This window comes from Canis lupus, chromosome 20 (genome assembly GCF_003254725.2).
Source record: "Canis lupus dingo isolate Sandy chromosome 20, ASM325472v2, whole genome shotgun sequence".
NCBI classification, from domain to species: domain Eukaryota; kingdom Metazoa; phylum Chordata; class Mammalia; order Carnivora; family Canidae; genus Canis; species Canis lupus.
In genome coordinates, this window is record NC_064262.1 from 19,995,394 (window position 1) to 20,016,321 (window position 20,928).

A 20,928-nucleotide genomic window follows, 5' to 3' on the forward strand; every position below is an offset into this window, starting at 1 on the left:
CAGAATAGCCTCACAGAAGAAAGGTTGACTCAGCTGGTAAGAACCCTTTTGTTCATGACCTTCGCACTTTCCTCTTGTTTAGAATATAGATTTAATGGCTGGAACTGTGGCAGCCATCTCATGTCCATGTGGCAAAGGCCAACAGAACCATCAAGATTTCATTCTGTTCTGACATGTTTTAGTTAAAACAATTTCCTACTAGACATTGTTATCTAAGAAAAACCAACCTAGGGATGCCTGGAAGGCTCAGTGGTTGAGCGTCTGCTTTCGGCTCAGGGTGTGATCCCGAGGTCCTGGGACCCAGTCCTTGCATCGGACTCCCCACAGGAAGCCTTTTACTCCCTCTGCCTATGTCTCTGCCTCTCTCTCTCTCTCTCTGTCTCTCATGAATAAAAACAATCTTTTAAAAAGACCCAAAAAAACAAAACAAAAAAACTCCCAATCTCTTTATAGTTTAAAGCAACCATTAATACTTGGATTTCATGTTACTTGCAGCCTAACTCAATCTCACTTCAATAAATCATAAAAATTGAAGAATGAATAAATTGAATTCTGGGCAGAAGGTGGGGGCGGGGCGGAGAGCACTTTTGCTTACAGAGATATCCAGCAGGTTTGACTGAATTCTCAGACGGTAAGCTCCTGAGGGCTACATGATGATTATTTGTGCTTATTATTTCATCCTCAGCTTGTACAGAGGAGACTTGCAATAATTGTTTCCTGAATAAGTAAATGGCCAGTGATCCTGAGGGAGGTGAGAGAGTTGAGGATGCTCTAGACCGATTTGAGTTTATGTTTGTGGAGCGTCTTTTCATCTATCAGATTGTGTTTCTCTGTAGCTAGGGAGGTGGGATGAAGCAGGAAAGAGAAGAAACAGCAAATGAGCTAGGATTCAAGTATTAAAAATTGAGTAGGCTAAACTCCCTCTCTCTGAACCTTAGTTTCCTTATTTGGAAAATGGAGATAATAACCATAGCAAACTGAAATTTGTTGTAAGGACTAAATGAGATAATGTATGACCAGGGATTAGCAGCGTTCCTCGCTAGAACTGGGTAGGTTCTCAATAAAAATGTAGTATATTGGGGCACCTGGGTGGATCAATGGTTGAGCATCTGAGTTGGCTTAGGGTGTGATCCCGGGGTCTTGGGATCGAGTCCTGCATCGAGCTTCTCCCTCTATTTATGTCTCTGCCTCTCTCTATGTGTCTCTCATAAACAAACAAACAAACATTAAAAAAAAGAGTACTATATTATTGTTGTTTTTGTACCTGTACCGGGCCCTGTGGGAAGTAAATAAAACATGGTCCTTGTCCCCAGAGAGCTGATGATCTGATAGGAGGGACTTGCCGTATAATGAGAAAGGACAAAGGACTCATTTTATGGCTGGGGTCATAGACTCTGATGGGGTCATAACATGCACCCAGGATCAGCTGATGGGTTTGTGCTGGGATCTCAGCCAGCAGCCGCAGGAACTCCCGAGGAACGCTAGAAGCATTGAGAACTTCGGGAGAAACTCTGTGATTTGGTCTTGTACTCAGAGCCAGGGGTAGACAAGGGTCCCAGTGGACTCTGTGGTGGCAGCTCTGGGCTCCTTCTCACCTTACCCCGTTCCTTCAGAAACCTCCTCCACAGGCCCATCCCAGCTCTGAACTTGAAAATGCATTGATTGGAAGGAGCTGATTTGACCAAAAGAGGTGCCATTTGGCAGAGCAATGGGTGAAAACATTTTCAAAATGAGGATGATGCACGTTATTTTCCAGATTCGTCCCTGAGCAAACTGCTTCTCGGGACCATGTTGGCACTGCTGACTGCAGAGTTATTCTCCCTGAGATTGGACACTATGGTGAACATGGTGGCCGGGCCTGCTCTCTGAGGGGAGAAGTGAAGAAGTCCCCCTTGGCATGTGGCCGGGAGCCCTCCCCAACTGGACGAGCATGTTTGCAAACTACTTTCATGGTACTTTTTTTTTTTTTTAAGATTTTATTTATTTATTCATGAGAGACACAGAGAGAGAGAGGTGGGGGGAGGGCAGAGACACAGGCAGAGGAGAAGGAGGCTCCATACAGGGAGCCGGACCTGGGACTCCATCCCGGGACTCCAGGATCACACCCTGGGCCGAAGGCGGTGCTAAACTGCTGAGCCCTGGGGGCTGCCCTACTTTCATGGTATTTGATGGCGTTATGGAGATTCATTGGGTAAATCATGCTCCTGTTCAAAAGAAGCTCGGGTTCAAAGCCGATCTAACCTCCCCATCAGTCCTGACCGCGACTACCACCCCATCTCACAGATACAGCAACTCTCCAAAGGGTGGAGGATGGTCGCCCTCAGAGGGAGAAGGTCAGGAGCATGGGGCTGAGAAGGCTTGCTTAGTCTCAGCATTGAGACATTGGTATCAAAGCAGGCGATATTGGGCTTTGGGCTTTATCCAGCACCCTCTTTGATAGTTGGATGTCTTAGGGCACAAAGCAGGAGTACGACTCCTTCCTCCGGCATCTTGTCACCCAAGAGATGGTTCTGCTAGGGTGACATATGCCCACAGGCATAGCTCTACTTCTTGTGAAACAAATAAACAAAAATCATCATCATAAGCCTTGACATAACCGTGTGAGAACAGGTGGTAGGACATGATATGTTCTCTGCTCCCTGTGTTTCCACCTTGCTCTCTCCTCCATTCCGCCAGCTTTGAGCTTTGTACTCCTTGCCTCCGGGACAGGATGACTCAGCAGGAGCTCTGAGAGAAAAGAGTGTCAGCTCTTGGCTTTGGAGTTTCAAAAGCCTAGGCCCCTGTGCATGACAGAGACTGAGGGCATAAATAATACATGTAGGAGGAGAGCTGGGGAAGACGGAAGCTTCTGGACCTGGAGATGGAAGGACTCTAGGGCTAGGGGGAGGGAGAGAGGTGGAGGTGCTGTAAGAAAAGAGTCCCCTGTGAAGGGAGACTGGGGATGCCCAGTGGGGCTCCATCAGCACCTCCATATGCTGCAGTCTCTTCTTGTGGCCCCCGACACAGGAGCTACAGACGTTGTCCTCCCTGTGGGCGGCTACTGAGGTCCATTTTGGGGTGCTCAGCGTACCGGCCCAGAAGGGCACCTGCCACAGTGTCTGTCCTAAGACCTTGAGTTCTATCATCCCATGTGCATGCTCCCATTTTAACGTGCCAGGACACGCATAAACTGTAGGGGTGGGTTGGGACCTGGACCCCTCCTGGGGTAATAGTGATGGAAGGCACAGAGCCCTCTCATGACTCCCATTCCCCTGAACCCCTCCAAGAGGTCCCCGCTGAGATAGGGCAGGGTGAACCACGAGGCTCTTAGCTCCCCACATGCTGAGGGTCGGGTAAGAAGGGCCGGGCGTTCATGCGCATCCCTTAGGATCAGCTCTAACTCCATCTTTTCTGTCCGTCTTTGGAAAACTTAACGGGTGCAAATGTGAACAAGAGGCCTGCTCTTCCTTCCTCCCCTGCAGAAGCTCTGGGGACGCGGTCTGTTTCCTCAGCTCTGCTCACTGCCCCTGGGGACACTGCTCCTCAGCCCCGCGGCCCCGGGGGTGGAGTCTCCCAACTGCCCCCTGCCTGGCCCGCTCCCCATCCCCCCCACACGTCCACAGGCCTTTCATTTAAAAGAGTTCACTGCTGCAGGAAACAGATGGGAGTAACAAACATAATAAACAGTGAGAATTTCAAAGGTTCCGGAAACTTCGAGTCATGGTCTCAGGACTGCAGTTAAAGACTTCCTTCTGAGATGGGTTCTGAAAGCGATTGCAGCCACTGTTTATTTGAGCTGCTGGGATGGCCACGCAGGTACGGGCGGTGCTGGGTGAGCATCGTCAGCCCCCGGGTGGGTCTGTAACCCTCGCGGGGCCCTGCGGACGGAGGGTGCTGCTACTGCCGGTTTACAGATGCGAAAATGGAGTTGAGAGAGCAGGATGGGGCCTCGTGACTTATGGGGCCCAGTGCAGAATGAAAATACAGTGCCCTTGTTCTGAACAGATGAAGCATTTCACCACGGCCACAGCAGAGCTTCCACCCAAGGCGGGGTCCGTCTGGGCACAGGGCGCGTGTGACAGCACAGGACACGGGCCCCGTCAGGAGGACACAGCTTGTCCAAGGACCTCGACCTAGGGAGAGGCAAACCCACGTTTCGGCACAAGGTCTCGAACAGTCTTCAACTGAATTTGGTTGTCTTGTGTTTACCTGTAGGCGCCCGGACTCCCTCCTTCCCACTGACCACGGCTGATGAAATCTTGGCTGTGACCGGAATTTCTATGACTTAACAAAGAATAGTAGAAAGCAGGGCATGACTTTAAGACGCCAACACGACACAAATCCTGATGTTGTTTCAAGAAGCCCTTTGGCTTTTGCCACAATGGGAGCTGAAAGACGATTGGGCACTGCCCATCCCCTAGCCTTCTCCATTCAATTAACTTGACATGTAAACATTTTTGAGACAGATGATTCTCATTTTCAATGCAGTTTGAAAGTCCCTAGGGGCAGGAAGACTACTCAGGCTTACTTAGCTTCAGAAGTGGTGTCTTCACTCCAATTTATGTGGACTTCAAGGGACCGCAGTGGGCTCAGCCCAGCTGAGCAAGCTGCCTCCCCAGTGGGACATGGAGAATATAGGGTTTTCCATATACATTTGATGCAGTAGCTTAAAACATGTTTATATGAGTATATATTTGTATTTTATTTTTTTATCATAGTTGTTCTCGGGGGAGGGAGTCACTTTCCCCCAACCAGGGGACATTTGGCAGTGTCTGGGGACATTTTTGTGGTCTTGGCTGGGTGTGGGGAGCCGCTCAACATCCTGTAATGCACGGGACAGCACCCCCCCCCCCCCCAGAGCAAAGAACTATCCAGCCTCAAATATGAGTAGTGCTGAGGCTGAGAAGTCCTGACTGACCATTAATTATCATTCATTTTGGCTTTTTTAGGGATTGAAATAAACCTTTAGCACTGGAACCCCACCTAGGAAACGTCTACCTCTAGGAAATGAAGTTTTGAGAGATGCCGACTGAATTTGTGATCACTGAATAAGAGCCAACTGGGCATCAAATCAGGGGTCAGGTGAACCTCAGGTGGGCCTCAAAACCACCCCAAGAAGTCTGCTTTGTTACCTTCATTTTGCTGGTGGGGAACCCGAAGCTTAGCGAGGTAATTAGGGAAGGGTTTCCTGGATGTGGGATCATCCAAAGATGCCTTAGCAGAGCCAGGCACAATCATGGGGTCTCTTTGGCCCTAAGAGGCCTCACACCTCCTCTGGTTATCCCAGCTGGGGGCCACCCAGCTCTCTGCCTCTGGCTCAGTGGCTCCTAGTTTCCTTGCCTTACACCCACCCCCATCTCTATTTCTTGCAGGCATTGAATTCGTAACACCTGGACTTTGAGGGACCCAATCTCCTAGGAGCTTGGGATAAACTCACTCCACGCTCAGAGTCTAAAGGAAGGGACAAGTAAACCAGGTAGTAAGTCCCCTGGGACACAGTAATGGATTTGAGAGAGTCCCATGACCTAATCAGAGCCAGTGAGAAGCTATGAGAGGCTTGCTGTCCATTGCTACCCCAGGAGACTGAGGGGCTGCCAGATAAAATAGGGGGAGCCCGGTTAAATTAGAATTTCAGATAAACAATGCATTAAAAAAATTGTAAGGCATAAGTATGTCTCACTAAATATTTGGTGGTATTTAACTTATACTTAAAAATTTAGTGGGGCATACTTACACTATAAAGGTATTTCTTGTTTATCTTAAATTCAAATTAAACTGACATCCTGTGTTTCTGTTTGCTAAATCTGGCAATCCATCAGAGGAAGTTAAGAGGACAGATGGCTCCTGGTGACATCATCTGAGCCCTGAATCAACTGTACCTGAAGCCAAACTACCCATGCACTTGTAGCTGAAGGACTGCTAAGGAATATTCAGGACTTTCTCAAAATCTTGGCCTTAGGAAGCTTGGAAAGAGAGCTTCTTAGGGGTGTCCTACACCTGCTTCTTCTCAGTGCTCAGTGTCCAGGGATGATAAGGCTTGTTGAACAACAGGCACTGCACCTCACTCCCTTTACAGTTTTGAGCATCCACTGTGTGCCAGATGCTGTACTGGAGCTCCAACTTCAGTTACTTCTCCCCACCCTTCATATGTGTTTGAGTTAGGTTCTATCACACTCATTTCCCAGATGAGAAAACAGAGGTCTGGAAAGGTGACATCCTTTACTTTAGAGCACAGGCTGAAAAAGTGAGAAACGGAGACCATGGAACAGGCTCTCTCATTCCCGCAGAGCCAAGGCCCTTCCTTTCCAGTTTACTGTCTCCCGGCCCCCACACCCTGCCTGCCAGTCAGCCCCTTGGAAGAACCCCAGTGTCATCCATGACCTTGGCTTCCTCTCTCAGCCCCCAAAAGACCCCCATTAGCTACCCACCTCCTGCTTGAAACAAGCCGCTGAACATCTGGAAGCCCTAGGAGGCCGTTTCTTTGACAACCTTTCAGGGCTCATGGAAATTCTTGCCTCAACTGCTGTGACGCGAGCAGCCCAGGTACACAGGCCCCTGGAGGCCAGACGGCTGGCAACATCTGCTTCCAATTACCCCAGGGAGGGACCTCACCGCCAGCCGCTGGTAACAGGAGCCCCTGGCCTCTGATTTATGGCCCATTTGGAATGAAGCCTCAGGAGCAATTACTTGCTGGATGGAGCCAGGCGAGGGGCGAGAGCTTTGCAGAGCAGAAAGCAGATCTGACTTGCTGGGCTCCCTCCCCAGGCAGAGAAGAATCATCTAGTGAGTACTATCTTATTTATTTAAATTACCAAACTTTTATGGACCTGCCTATGTGCCAGGCGCCCATCTCAGAGCTTCATGAATATTCACTCCATGAACTCCAGTGAGGGAGGTGCTATTATCATCCCATTTTACGGGTGAGAAACAGAGGACACAGATGACATAACTGGCAGTAGTCAGGCAGCTGGGACCATGGGCTCAGCTGGAATCCAGGCACCAGGATCCATGGTGAACATCAGGCTGCTCTGCAAAGGAATGATCTTTCAAACATGAAAACAGGACCACCAGGGACACCTGGGTGGCTCAGTGGTTGAGTGTCTGCCTTCGGCTCAGGGTGTGATCCTGGGGTCCTGGGATCCTCCCCTGCTGGGAGCCTGCTTCTGCCTCTGCCTGTGTCTCTGCTTCTCTCTGTGTGTCTGTCCTAAATACATAAATCTTAAAAAAAAAAAAAAAAAAGAAAAGAAAAAAGAAAACAGGGACCGCCAGATTTGCCACCCAAACCCCCAGTGGCTTCCAAACACAGAATGAAACCCAGAGCTCTGAATCTGTGAGGACCTCCCTGCCCTGCCTGGTTCTCTCTTCCCGCTCACCCTGCTCCAGCCACCTGCCCCTTCTCTCTTCTTCTGGTTGCTTGTTTCTTGTCTTTTTAACAGCTTTATTGACATATAATTAACATATCATAAAACTCACCCACTGAAAGTGAGCAGTTCGCCGATGGTGATGTTTTTCACAGAATTGGGCAATGATTGCCACAATCTGACGTAGAACGTTCTCATCAACCCCCAGAGAAATTGCATCCTCATTACCAGCGCCTCCCACCCCACTTCTCACCAGCCCTCAGCAACCAAGCATGCGTCCACTTTCTCCCTCCACAGATTTACCTACTCGGGGCAGTCCGTACGCGTGGAATCCTACAGTACATGGGCTTTGTGTCTGGCTTCTTTTCCTTCAGCGTCATGTTTCCAGATTCACCTAGGTTGTGTTGCTGGTTCTTCACTCCTTTGTGTGACCAAGTAATATTCTGTGGTGTGGACATACCGCATTTCAGGTATCCATTCACCAGGTGACGGACACGGGGTTGCTCTCGCTGTTTGGCTTATGAATAATGCCGCTGCAAACATACGTGCCATTTGTGTGGACCATTCTGGTTTCCTGACATACTGAGCATGCTCTCCTAGCAGAGTCTTTATCTTAGCTATTCTCTCTTGCTGGGGGGGTGGGGGGTGGGGGGCGTTTCTCCTCCAGATCTTCCTGGGACTCAACGCTCTCACTTCACTTCTCTGCTCACATGTAACGTCAGAGGTCCTCCTCGACCACCCTCTCTGCTCATCATCCCCTCTTCCCTTATTCTGCTTTAGTTCTCTTTGACTGTCTCCCTATCAGAAATCACTATTTTTTATTTCTCCTCCTCCTCCTCCTCCTTCTTCTTCTTCCTCCTCCTCCTCTTCTTCTTTTTGAGAGAGAGAGAACAGTGGGGAGGAGGAGAGGGAGAGAGAGTGTGAATCTTAAGCAGGCTCCATCCCCAGTGTAGAGCCGGATGTAGGGCTCTATCTTATGACCCTGAGATCTTGACTTAAGCCAAAATCAAGAGTCAGACACTTAACTGACTGCGCCACCCAGGTGCCCTGACAGAAATCACTTTATATTGTTATCTGCATATTTGATTTTTCTCCCCCTGCATGGAAGCTCCATGAGGACAGGAACCCCAGTGGTCTTGTGCCCTGCCGGGCCCTCAGTGCTGGGCATATGGACAGTGCTCAATCAGTAGACAGTCGACGATGACATGGATCACCCAGGCCATGCTCCATGCCAGCGCTGGGCTTCTAGGTGGAGAGCAAGACATGCCCTCTGGTTACCAGGGCTGCTCTGATCATTGCTCTACTAGCAGCATCTCGACTCGGCCTTTCTAATTTCTTCCTAAGACAGCAGGGAAGACAGAGGAGTCGGCCGGTAATCCACCAGGGTGCTGTGTAGGATGGTAAGGCTTTTCAGAGGGAGCACTCCAGCTGGAAACGAATGGGTTGTGACTACTTAGGAACTCTGTGATGCGAGCAGTTCACTGTGTTTCTTTGCCTCAGTTTTCTCAACTGTCAAATAGAAAATCTCTTTACTGGCTGGCTGTGAGGGTTGTGTTAGTTAGGGTTCTTCAGAGAAACAGGACCAGTCGAATATATAAGATTTAGTGCAAGGAACTGGCCCCGGGGCTGGTGGGGGTGGAGGAGTCCAGGGGTCTGCTCTCTGGAGTTCGGAGACCTGGGAAAGCTGGGGGGTGTTCTGAGAACTGGAGGGCAGATGGTGTGAGTCCCATGTGAGGACGGGAGACCCGTCTCAGCTCGAGGAGTCACAAATTTCCCCTTCCTTGGCTTTTTTGTCCTGTTACAGCCTTCCAGGGATTGGATGAGGCCCACCTCCACTGGGGAGGAGGACAAGCTGCTTTACTCAGGCTGATGTTTTTAAATGCTAATCTCTTCTGGAAACATCCTCACAGACATGCCCAGAAATAATGTTTAATCTGGATACCCCAAGTCCCAATTAAATTGACACAGAAAATTAATTACCACCAGGGTAAAGTGAAGTAACGTGGGTGAAACATTCAACGCATGTTAGCTATCTGTATGTGGATAAATAGAACCATCAGGAGAGCGGGGGAAGTGAGGAGGATGCCAGGAAACGAGGCTGGAAGGCAAGGGGAGAGAATCAATGAGGGCTTTCTGGGGGAGGTGGCACCTAAGCTGGGCAAGTAGGAGGTAGCCCGGGGAACATGACATCCCTCCTCCTGCCTCACCTCCAGCTCAGGGCTGCCACATGTAAGATGGAGACTGTAGGCAGACATCCTGCCACCTCGGCTTCCCTGCTGGCAAGTCTGACATTTGCCGGAAGGTTCCTGGGAGAAGAGGCAACATGACATGGTGGGTAAGCTCAGGGCTCAGGGCAGCCCTGGTGACCTGGTGTTCAAATCCCCTGGCTTCCCAGCTGCCTCCCTGGGTGTCCCTGGGCAACACGCTGAACCTCTCTGAGCCTTCACGTCCTCATCCATAAATGGGGATGGTAGTAATGGGGCAGGAGTGTCCTGAGAATATCCACCGAGGGGATACACGGAAGCAGGTGCCACAGGGCGAGCGTCGTGGTCAGCCTTGGCCAAAGCCCCTCGAGGCTCCGTGCTGTTGCCTCCAACTCTTCCCAGAGCGATGGTAAAGCAGGCAACTATTTTTGAACCCAGGCTCTCTAGTTAAGGAGCCGGAGCAGACTAGGACAGGGGTGTCCAATTCTGCTCTGAGCCCGCTGTGTGGTCTTGGGAAAGTGAACCACTCCTGCTGAGCCTGGGGGGGGGGGCGCTGCCCCTGGGGGGAAATGAGATAAAGGCGGCCCAACCCTCGCTGCTTCCCGTCTGCTGCAATCCCTAGGAGCGGTCCCCAGCCCCTCCTCCACCCTCATCCCTCTCCCGGGGCTTAATTGGGCAGCTGCAGGCACTTGGCACTTAACCTTCTCCCCATCTGCCCTCCCGGGAAAGAATGAACGCTAATCCCCGGAGCTGCTTCCCGCGCCCTCAGGGAAGTGTGCTGAGTGCAGGGAGCGGGGAGCCGCGCGGGAGCCAGCGGGCCTCCCAAGTAGCCCAGCCCTTGCCCAGAGTCCTGCCCCCTTCCTGGAGCCGCGGGGGCTCAGCACCGCGAGCAAGCCTGTGAATCACCCCCCTTCCAGCCCGGCCCTGTCCCCCTAAACCAGCGCGGCCTGATGGAAATAGGATGGAGCCACCTCTGTAACTCCCATTTCCGAGGAGCCACATTCAAGAAATAAAAAAGAGATGAAATTTTAATAACGCACTCTATTTAACCCAATATATTCCAAATAGGATCTTTTTTTTTTTTTTTTTTTTGCTTACTTATTCATGAGAGAGAGAGAGAGAGAGAGAAGAGAGAGGCAGAGACACAGGCAGAGGGAGAAGCAGGTTCCATGCAGGGAGCCTGACATGGGACTCGATCCCGGTCTCCATCCCTGGTCTCCATCCCAGGTCTCCATGCCAGGTCTCCAGGATCATGCCCTGGGCCCAAGGCAGACGCTCAACCGCTGAGCCATCCAGGCGTCCCCCAAATAGGATCTTTTTAACGTAAAACCAATATGCACAGTTACCGGTGAGTGAGCTCCTTTGTATTCTTCTAAGCATTACAAAACCTTCCACATGCAGAGTGTGTTTTATGCTTTTACAGCGCATTTCAATTTGGAAGCTAAATTTTCATGGGAATACTTGATGTGTATTTTGATTTCATAAAATTTATAGTTGAAAGAGTAGATTCACCTACTCAAGTTGCTCCAGACCCACAGAAAAGTTTTCAAATAAGGAGACGGCAGGATCTGTTTTTAAATTTAAATGTACGTTAATTAAGGTGACATAACATGAATGATTCAGCTCATCAGTCACCTGCAACCACCCTGCAAGGAAGGGCTCAGCGTGTGGCTGCTGGTTAGTTTAGGGTCCCGGAGGCCCTGCTCTGGTCTCTGCGCCTGAGCCCCCAGGCTGCCCCTCACCTCCCGCCCTGGAAGGTGTATGGCACAGTAGCACAAGAAGAGGTGGGAGCTCTGCCTCCAGAGTCACTGAGTGACTGGGTGGCTCAGCAGTCACTGGGCCTCTCTAGGCCTTTCTCTTCCTAGCTGTCAAAACTTTTCATTCAAAGAAACCAAGTGCTTGCAACTCACTACGGTCTGTTCTAGGCTCTGGGAACGCGCAGTGAGCGCGCTGGGAAGAGAAACAAAGCAGGAAAAAGGGAGGAGGGCTGTTATTTGAGAGCAAGAGGACAGAGGTCACTCTGTCTTCCTGGCTGACCAGACACTCCCTACCATCCCTGGCAGCCTTATCAAAGGCCTATCACGTGCTTGGCTTTGCAAGGCAGAGGGAGGCCCCAAGACAGAGGGTGAAGAGCAGGAGTCTGGAGGGTGGTTCCTGGCTCACATTTGCCCCGCAGCAAGAAGAGGCTGGGCACCTGAGCTGCCAAACACAGCCAGGCCCTGCCAGACAGGTGTGTCACGAGGGCTGGGAGCCAGTGAATCACAGCTGCTGGGCTGAGCCAGGCCCACGCCAGGGTCTGGTGGAGCAGCTGGCCCCAAGCCTGTCCTGAGCACTCCCTTCCTCTCCTGTGTCTCTCATCTTTCCCCCTTTGCAGCCTCTTTCCTAGGGTCTCCCATCCCCTTCTTCCTCTCCGGCCTCACTCCCCTTCACCCACCCACCCCATGTTTACTGAGGACTTACTATGTGACAGACACTGTGGGAAGCTCTGGGATGCTGCAGGGACTAAGAGGTGCCTGTCCTCCAGGAGCTGTATGTATGACTGGGTGGCCCCATAAATAAGACTGTAGTGTTGGCTTAGGAAAGAGAGATGTGTGCCCCTTGAGATTAATGCTGAGACGCACTGGGGGAATTGATAGACAGATACTATGGTCAGAATTAAAAGACCAAGAATCAGGGAGCTTTGCACCTTCTGGAACACAGAAGGAGCCCACTCGAGGGCATACAACACGTGGTTCGAGGCCTGGAGCTGAGCACCCTCCCTTCAGGGCTGAGCCTGCTCTTACTATTTGCTTTCTTTTCTTTTTTGCTCGCCTTCTATTTGACATAAAATAACAGTGCTCTGTGAGTAGATAAGGGCACTGACTTCCTGACTCAATGATTCCAACAGGAGGTCAATCAAGAACAAAAATGTCATGGGATCCATCCATGCATCCATCCACGGACAAGTTACTAGGCACCTAGCACTTTCTATGGATTGAAGCTCCAGCACGGAACAAGACAGAATTCTTAACCTCAGGGATTTTGAGTCCCAGGTGACAGGGCATTAAAAAAAAAGGCCCTTTGAGGTCATGAGTGCAAACAGGCAGGAGAGTTGCTAGGGGCGGTGGGGGGGTGGGGGACTCATGGAGGTCACCACAGTGTAGACATTTGGCGACTGGGAGGGACACTGCTAAATGATACAGCTAAGGACAGCCTCGAAGCATGGGGAATGATTAGCTAGGAAAAACGGGAGAAATTGTTCTGGGCAGGGGGAACTGCTTGGAAAAGTTTAGACCTTGATCTATACACACACACGTACACAAAGACACAGTGTGGACACAAAGTAGTTCCACCTTGTAGGAGTCTGGATCAAGGAGTCCCAAAAGATGGGTCTGAAGAGGTAAATGGGTCAGCTTACAAAGGATGTAGTAAAAGATGCCAGGGAGATTGGACCAGAGAGTAACTTTCAAATTTGTGTTTTAGAAAGATGATGTGGGCCAGATCCTGAATAATGGAGGGGGAGAAACCTGGAGCCAGAGAGACTGGTTAAGGGGCTGTTGCCAAAATCCAGGGGGGAACTGACAGTGGCTTAAGATAAGGAAATGGCAGTGGGGATGGAGAGAAGTGGATGGAGGTCAGGTCAGAATTAAGGTGAAAGGCCACAGTGACTACATATTGGGGGAGGGAGGAATCAAGGGCGACCCCAACTTCATGGCTTGAGCAATCGCAGGGGCTGATGGGGCTGTTGGGCAGTGGGAATGCTGGGTGGGACCTGATTGGGGGGGGAAGTTGGGATGTTCAGATTCATGGATGATGAGTTTGGGGTCCTTGTGAACCTCACTGTGGAGTTATTTATGAAGCAGTTTGATGAATCGGAACATGAGATGAAGAATTAGGCTGCTGATCTAGAAATGGGAGATACTGGCTGCCAGACAAGATGAAAACTGGGGAGCAGGGGCAGAAACTCAGGGGGACTATATCATGTGAGGAAAGAAGGGACCAAACATTAGACACTGAGTTGGTTAGTTGGATCAGGAGCCAAGAGGCTCATGGTTTCTTGTGTCTGCCCCTCACTGGCCAAGTGAGTTTTGCCCAATTGCAACTGCTCTCTGGGCCCGTTTCCCCATCTGTGAAACACTGAGGCATGGAGAAGATCATTGATCTTCTGCCCCATGGGAAGTTGCCCCAGGGTTCCCAGGAAGCCCTCCAGTGGTCAAGGCCAGAGCCGAGGTGGCACTGGGCAGCTATGGCTTGGGATGATCACCTCCTCCTAAAGCACAGTAGTTCCACTACGATTTGCTAATTTGAACTTCTGACTCTGTTTTGGCTTGGTGAAAAGGCTCCATGACTCAGAAGAAGGTGATGAGAAGATGACCTCTCCTGTGCCATCTGGCAGAGGGTAGAGCCACACCCAGCTGGGAGTGTCTCTGATGCTAGAAAGAATGATGCCTCCAAGAGCTGGAGGGAGTTAACGACAACACTGACCCTACAGCACCTTTTGGCCCACGTTCCAGAGTCAGGGGAATCTCGTGATCACTGCATTCGAGGGGTCCCAGTGGACTCATCTGGACTGTTAGCATCACCAGCCCAAGTACTGCAGGGATGACAAATGAGATTCAGCTCTAGTGACACTTGTAGTTGATGGGAAGGTGGCCTAGAGCAGCACTGAGGATTCCGAGGCTGAATCTCAGTGAGGATAAAGTGCTGTGATTGATTGACAATGTCTGCCCTGGGCAGCAGATGAGTGGTAGCGGTACGTGTGCCATGGATCTGCTAGCTTTGATCTAATCTTTGTTCTTAACAAGGACATGAACTTTTCATCCCTGTCAGCGTCCCTGGCTGCTCTATTGTGCTTTCTCTTCTTTCTCCTCCTCTTGCCATTGAGCACTTCAAAGGTTCATCCTGGCCCACTTCCCAGTGGACCAGTCACTTCAGGAAACAAATGGGCTGCTCTCTGGAGGAAGCCAGATCACTCAATGAGTTCCCATTTCTCCAGAATTAGATGGTTAGTCATGCCGACCAGGGGCAGTCGGTAGGCTTGTGGCCAGGGAAGCACAATGCCTTTCTGCCGAAACCCTGGGTGTGGGCCTGGTTTCTGAAGATATGCAAAGCTGTGTTCAGGAGGCTCCTGACACCACCCTCAAGTCTGCTTGCTGTATCGTAAGGAGGGCCTGCCAGTACTAACAGTGAAGAAACAGAAGGGGACTCTGCTTCATCTCGGGACACTTCAATCTGCCTGTTATCTTTCATGTTTTAAAAGAAATACTTTTCGGGATCCCTGGGTGGCGCAGCGGTTTGGCGCCTGCCTTTGGCCCGGGGCGCGATCCTGGAGACCCGGGATCGAATCCCACGTCGGGCTCCCGGTGCATGGAGCCTGCTTCTCCCTCTGCCTGTGTCTCTGCCTCTCTCTCTCTCTCTGTGTGACTATCATAAATACATATTAAAAAAAATTAAAAAAAATAAAAGAAATACTTTTCATTACTTAAGCAAACCCATGTTTGCTGTAGAAAAGTTGAAACTATGGATAAGCAACAAGAAGGAATTAAAAATGGTCTGCCGTCCCAATACCTAGGAAAGAAGCACTATTTCAACAAGTTGGTGTGCATCTTTCTAGATCTTAGCAGTGTGGGCACTAGTCCATTAGTGGAGACAATGGCCACAGCCCTGGCGTAGGTGAGGGCCCCTTGCTGGGTCAGGCATTAACCCTCTAGCTGCCAGGTCATGGGGTGAGGCCAGGGCAGGCGGGGTGGCATGCATGGGGTATAGGAGGTAACTTCTATCAGCCAGACCGGAAATACCTGAGTATTTAATGACTTGAGCTGGTCCTCTATGGATGATCCTCAGTGTCCTCTCCCAGTTCCTCTGGAGGGTGTAACTGGATGTATTGGCTGGATACGGGCCTGGGTTTAGGAATAAGATTGGTGGGTGGAATTGGAAGGCCTCACTTCCCAGCCAAAGATTCTATCTGCATTTGGAGCTTCGTTGCTTCTGGAGGGTGAACTGGGCCACTCCCCTTTATCTTCTTTAACTAGCAAACCACTTCCCTGCCTCCCCCACTCCCTCCCCCTACCCCCACTGGCCCCGGGACCAAGGAGTTTCCTAGAAGTAAAGAATCTAGGATTCTGGCCTACATCTTGAAATTCAAAGTTAAAAATAACCTTGTCTTTGGGATTTGGCTGCCTTCAGTCAAGGCCAGATTAGAAAGGACCACAGGATTTTAGAGCAGACACTTATGAGGGAAGGGACAACCTGGATAGGAACAAGGACTTGGCACTCATGCCCAGCCCAAGGGGAGTGGGAGACAAGGGATCCTTCTGTGTAGGTTCAAGGCTGATCCTAGAACCTTCCTGACTGTGCCAGCCTCGCTGAGTGGGTACCCTCCTCTTCGAAGGCCCTAATGCTTTGAGGCTCAGGTAGCATTGCTGTAGGACCCTTCTCAACTACAGGAGCCTCTGCACTCCAATCTGAAGGTCAAGGAGATCTCCCCAGATGGGGGAATCCAGGCACCAATGACAGATCTCACACAGTAGCGTCAGGTCAGGGAGGGACCCAGTCACCAAGACTGGAGCTCTGCATCTCTCCCAGCTCACAAAGATACTCAGGACTTATTTCACAAGTGGTTTAACTTTGTGGTTCAAAGCACAGGTTCTAGAGTTAGACTACTTGGGTTTGCATCCCATCTTGAGCACTTATTAGCTGTGTGACTTTGGGCAACTAATTTAACCTCTCTATGCCTCAGTTTTCTCATCAGCAGGGGGTACATCATACCTATGTTATAGAGATGTTATGAGAATTCAATTAATTAACATACACAAAAATTATATATAACTGATTGTTAGAATTACTTGCTGACATACACATACATCCCTGGGTGGTCTTGAACATGTAGCATTTGAGAAGGAGAACCTAGGGAAAAGCTGGAAGTTCTTGTTAATGGGGACGGTGGGGCCTTGAGCTATTGCGCTTCAGGGAGTGGTTCTCAGACTTGAGACGGCATTAGAATCATCTGGAAGTCTTGTTAAAACAGATTGCTGGGCCCCACTCCCCAGGGGCCTGGACCGAAGCTGAGAATCTGCCTTTCTCACCAGCTCCCAGGTGATGCCCATGCTGGAGGTCCCCACAACACACTTGGAGCGGCACTGGTTTCCAGCTGTTGTAAGTGTGCCCTGAGCTGTCTCATGCTGGTGACACATCTTTTTTTTTTTTTTTTTTTTTAAACTGAAGTGGGATCTTACCTGACATTTTGTAATCAGACTGTAAGCTTGACAGGAGCTGGGGTGGTGACGTTTCTCCCCAGTGTGTATGTAGCATCTGACGCATAGGAGGTGCTCAGTAAATATTTGTTGGAGGAAGGAAAGAAGCATGCTTGCTGCATTCAGCAATATTCTTGTGTACATTTTTCCTGTTAATAAATACTCTTCCACAACATTGTTTGGTTGGCTGCATAGTTTTCCCTTGTATGGATGTCAGGCAGAGAACTTGAGCTTGCTGGAACAAAAAGGGGCAATGTACTTGGAGAGGCAGAGTGCCTCAGCAACTGGAACCACCGATGGTGGGAAGCCACGAACCCGTGGAAGGACCCTTCCCCATGTCTCTCCTCAATGATGCCACTTCACTGTGACAGGTTTGTTCCCTTTCCTTGGCTTTTGTTACTACTTTGTCCACGTGGCATCCAAGGTGACTGCCCACACGTCCCAGTTCTCTCGGTATGGATCCTGCCGCATGACCAGTCAAGTCTGTCTGCCCCTCACATTCTCTCTCTCTCCTAGTCCCCCCAGCTGGGACTCTGCTCGGCCCTTCTGGGGTCAGGTGCTTACTCCTCATCCAATCAGAGAGGAGGGCTGCATTTTCACACTACGGACGCCAGGTGCCCTTGTGGTGGGGGTACCGTCAAATGGGTGGTGGTGATGCCCAAGAGATCCATTGGAATTGCTTTTTATTCATCTCTCCATCTCTGTACTTAAACCTGATTTCAATTTCAATCTGGTGACCAGGATTTGGTTTCTGTGGACTTTTCTGGGCTCAGAGCAGGGATTTGACTGACTTAACCCCATCTCCCATCCATTAGCGATAATGGCCCATGGCGGCGTCGTAGGTTTGTCTGATGTCTTTGAACATTTAATCCGCGCAACGTGATTTTGAGGGAGGCAGGAGGTTTCACCCAATGATGCCTGTTTAGCACCAGCAAGTCTGTTCATGATCCGAAATGCAGCTGAAAAAATAAATATAATTAAAAAGATAACTCAGGCCAGCGTTGCCGGAGACTGTTTTACATGGGTGCATAATGAATGCTAAGCTCAGTGCAGCAGCGCCAAAAAGCAAAATAAATTCTTGGAGTTGGTCTGTTTCCTGCCTGCAATACATTTGCTTGTTCCAAACAAATATATTTGTCAATACAACACAATTAGGAAGGCTGAGCCAATCAGACCATCAAATATCCAGAGAAGCAGAACGTGGCTTCCATACGCCCTGCTAGATGGAGCCAAGGTCTGAGCATATTATGACCAAATCAATTATAGCCCAGGCAAGCCTTGCGTTCCCGGCCAGGACAAGCTTTCTCATCTCTCCTGGTTGCTTAGAGAGTTCAATCTCTTTTTTTCTTCTTTCTCAATGTTACTCATAACCCTTGAGGCAGGCCTTCCCCTGACCCCTCCCAATCTTTGAGGTTGATTTGCTTTCTTTCTTTTCTTTTTTTTCTTTCTTTTTTTTTTTTTTTTTTTTTTTGCTAACAGCTAGAAACAATTGCTGACATACACAGCTTTTAGAATGAGAGCTTGCTGAATTGGGACTAATAATTAGTGTTGATGATAGTAGCTACTACTTCTTCCATAGATGCCAAGCTTTTGACATTCATGGTTTTTCCTGATCCTTGCAACAAGGAAAGGCCTATCCTTGCCTAGGATAGGCATTACTAGTTCCATATTACGTATAAGGAAACTGAGGCTCCCAGAGGCCAAATGGCTTGCCAAAGAGGCCACTTCGTTAGTGAGTGCCTGAGCTGGGATTCAAACTCTAGTCTCTGATGCCAGAGCTTATATTAGGACTATAGATGTTAGGAGACATAGAATTCAACTCAATTTGGCTTTAAACAATAATGGGGTTAAATGGCCTTTGGGACTTGATAGCTCTGAGGGGAGCTTCAGGCAATGCTTAATCCAGCCACTCCAGTGATGTCACCAAGGGCCAAGTTTCTGCTCTGGCTGCCTTCATTGTCAGGCTTCATGCTACTGGGTTTGCAGCCCACCTCTTTGAGCTCTCCCCTCCTGGAAGGAAATAACTGCTATATCCTTTAAATCCTCAAGTTATGGGGAAGGAAGAACTTACCCTCTGGGGGCTCCTGTGGAAGAGAAATGAACTATTCTCAAAATCTTGGTATCCCATTTGCTTGACTTGAGTTAGGAGCCCATCCCTGATCTACGGCACCTGGTAGAGGGATTCCACGTGCTGTCTGCCTTAGGCTGGAGCCAGGGGGTAGGGTTAGGATCACCCCAGCCACCAGGCTGAGCACTGGAGGAGAGGAGGGGTCTGTGATTCTAGAACAAAACTGCATCAGAATAGAGGGAAATGACCTAGTTAACCAACTGGCCAGAGGCACAGGCACTGACCAATCAGAACTGACACCACCCCCAAAGACTCAGTTAACCCTTTGCTACTCAAAGTGGCCTCTGCTGACTGCTGCATTGGCCGACTTTGGGAGCCCTATGGAGATGCGGAATCTCAGAACCTACCTCTGCGATTACTGAATCAGAATCAGCATTTTCAACAAGATCTTTAAACCTTCACCCAGGTTTAGCAAATTTGAGCAGCATTCGTTTAGCAGAGTGGCACAGCAGGAAGGACAGTGTTTTTGTGCCAAATAGGTGGGGTTCCATGGCTTACTAGCTGGGTGAGATTGAGCCGGGGCGTAATACCACCTGCCACCCCCACAAAACTGCTGGAGGAGTAAAGGAAGAAACTTGTGCTTGGCATGTGGTGAGTGCTTGATAAACATAGCTCCCTTCTACCCATCCCGGATGTTTATAAATGAGGAAACTGACCCAGAGAGGTCTCTACTTGCCCAGGACACGGGACGGGACCTCGGGTGCCCTGAGCCCTGGCCTGGGGCTTTGCTTTACTCAGTACCCTGGAGATTCTCAGCTCTGGCTGCACATTAGAAGTCGGTGGAGAGTTTAAAATATCTCGATGCTCCTGTGTCACCCCAAGTCAACTTAGAAACTCGGGGAGGGAGACCAGGCATCAGCAACGTTTAATTCCTACGGGTGGTTCCTAGGGGCGGCCAAGGTAGAGAACCAGTGCCTTCCACTTTCCAGGCACCTTAATGAATTTGGCTGAAGAAGGCTCAGCTTTGAACAATGCTTCCGGGTGGCTAGCTGCAAACCCGGTGCTGGGTGGGGGTTCTTGCCTTCAGACACCTGTGCTCTGCTTTGGCTTTATGGGGGAACGTGGAGGAATTTGGTTCTCACTTGCACTTCTCAGACATTCAGCTAAATTTCAGCTTTCGAGCCGGGGATTAGCGGGCTTGAGCCCACGCCCTTGGTACCGGAGATTCAGTGGAGCAGGTGGGGACCTGGTGCGGAACCATCTCTGCACCTGAGTGAGAAGGAATAGACCAGAAATTCTAAACTTTTGTGTGTTGCGGATCCCTTGGCATCCAGTGAAGCTCCTTGACCCTTCTCAGAAAATGCTTTTATTTTATAGAATGGGACTAAGGAAAGCAGTTGTTTTGAAATACAATGATCAAAATAGAAAAAAAAAAAACAATTTGGAATATATGTGCTTCTTTATTAACACTAAATAGTAATATCTAGCAGTGAGTTTATTAACTACCAGAAGCTTGAAATAGTGATGAATATACTGAATATTTTATCAGTATCTGCAACAGCTGTCCTGTGATATTAAAGAATTGGTTGATTTCTATTGGTGACAAAGTCACAGGCACTGCTAATCCTACTGGAGGTTTTTGGTTAGAAGCTGAGTTGCGGTTAGAGGTTAGTGAAAATGATCTGATTTTTTCCACCCATGTCCGCTGACCCCCTGAAATCTATCCAGAGACTCCTTGGGTTCTGTGGCCCCATGTTAAGGACCCTGGGGACAGAGAAACGGGCTGAGGGCAAGGCTCTGGCTGCAGCGGTGCTGTGGAAGATGGGTGCTTCACCCAGCATAGCGCTGTGCATCTCCTTCAGGACATTCAGCCTGTAGTTTCCTAGATGCTGAGGTCCTGGCTGCAGAGCTGTGTGCCCTGGAGTTAGGGGTGTGCAAGACAGAGCTTCAGAGAAAAGCACACCAAGGTCCTCATCCCAGGTGTCCTCCTCATGGACCCAGGCATGCTGCTTTACATCTTTAGACCTCGTTATCTTTATGTATGGGGTCCTCATACTCCCTCCAAGGGTTTCTGTGATAATGAA

The 20,928-nt window shown here is 49.7% G+C and overlaps 2 long non-coding RNA genes across 22 annotated transcripts in view; one reads left to right on the forward strand and one right to left on the reverse strand.

Moving 5' to 3' along the window:
• Positions 1–10,551, forward strand: part of LOC112666070 (uncharacterized) — a 26,153-nt gene extending 15,602 nt beyond the window's left edge. The window contains exons 5-9 of one of the 8 annotated variants that reach the window (XR_004807547.2): positions 1,757–1,952; positions 3,985–4,145; positions 4,929–5,072; positions 5,352–6,762; positions 7,638–9,316. This is a non-coding gene — a long non-coding RNA (uncharacterized LOC112666070). Of the gene's footprint in view, positions 1–1,756; positions 1,953–3,984; positions 4,146–4,928; positions 5,073–5,351; positions 6,763–7,637; positions 9,672–10,461 lie in introns of those variants that run through there. The other 7 variants (XR_004807544.2, XR_004807545.2, XR_004807548.2 and 4 more) reach the window with 7 other exon arrangements.
• On the reverse strand, positions 3,567–19,054 carry LOC112666069 (uncharacterized). 14 transcript variants are annotated; one of them, XR_004807541.2, is made up of 8 exons: positions 18,848–19,054; positions 15,322–15,423; positions 9,548–9,646; positions 9,321–9,473; positions 7,644–7,873; positions 6,408–7,007; positions 4,189–4,263; positions 3,567–4,112 (listed from the first exon to the last, which is right to left on the reverse strand). It is a non-coding gene; the product is annotated as an uncharacterized LOC112666069 (long non-coding RNA). The 14 variants fall into 14 exon arrangements; XR_004807540.2 differs by having other exon boundaries at positions 3,568–4,112; positions 9,321–9,469; XR_004807535.2 differs by having other exon boundaries at positions 3,570–4,112; positions 7,644–7,783; positions 9,321–9,438.
• Positions 19,055–20,928: the final 1,874 nt, after the last annotated feature.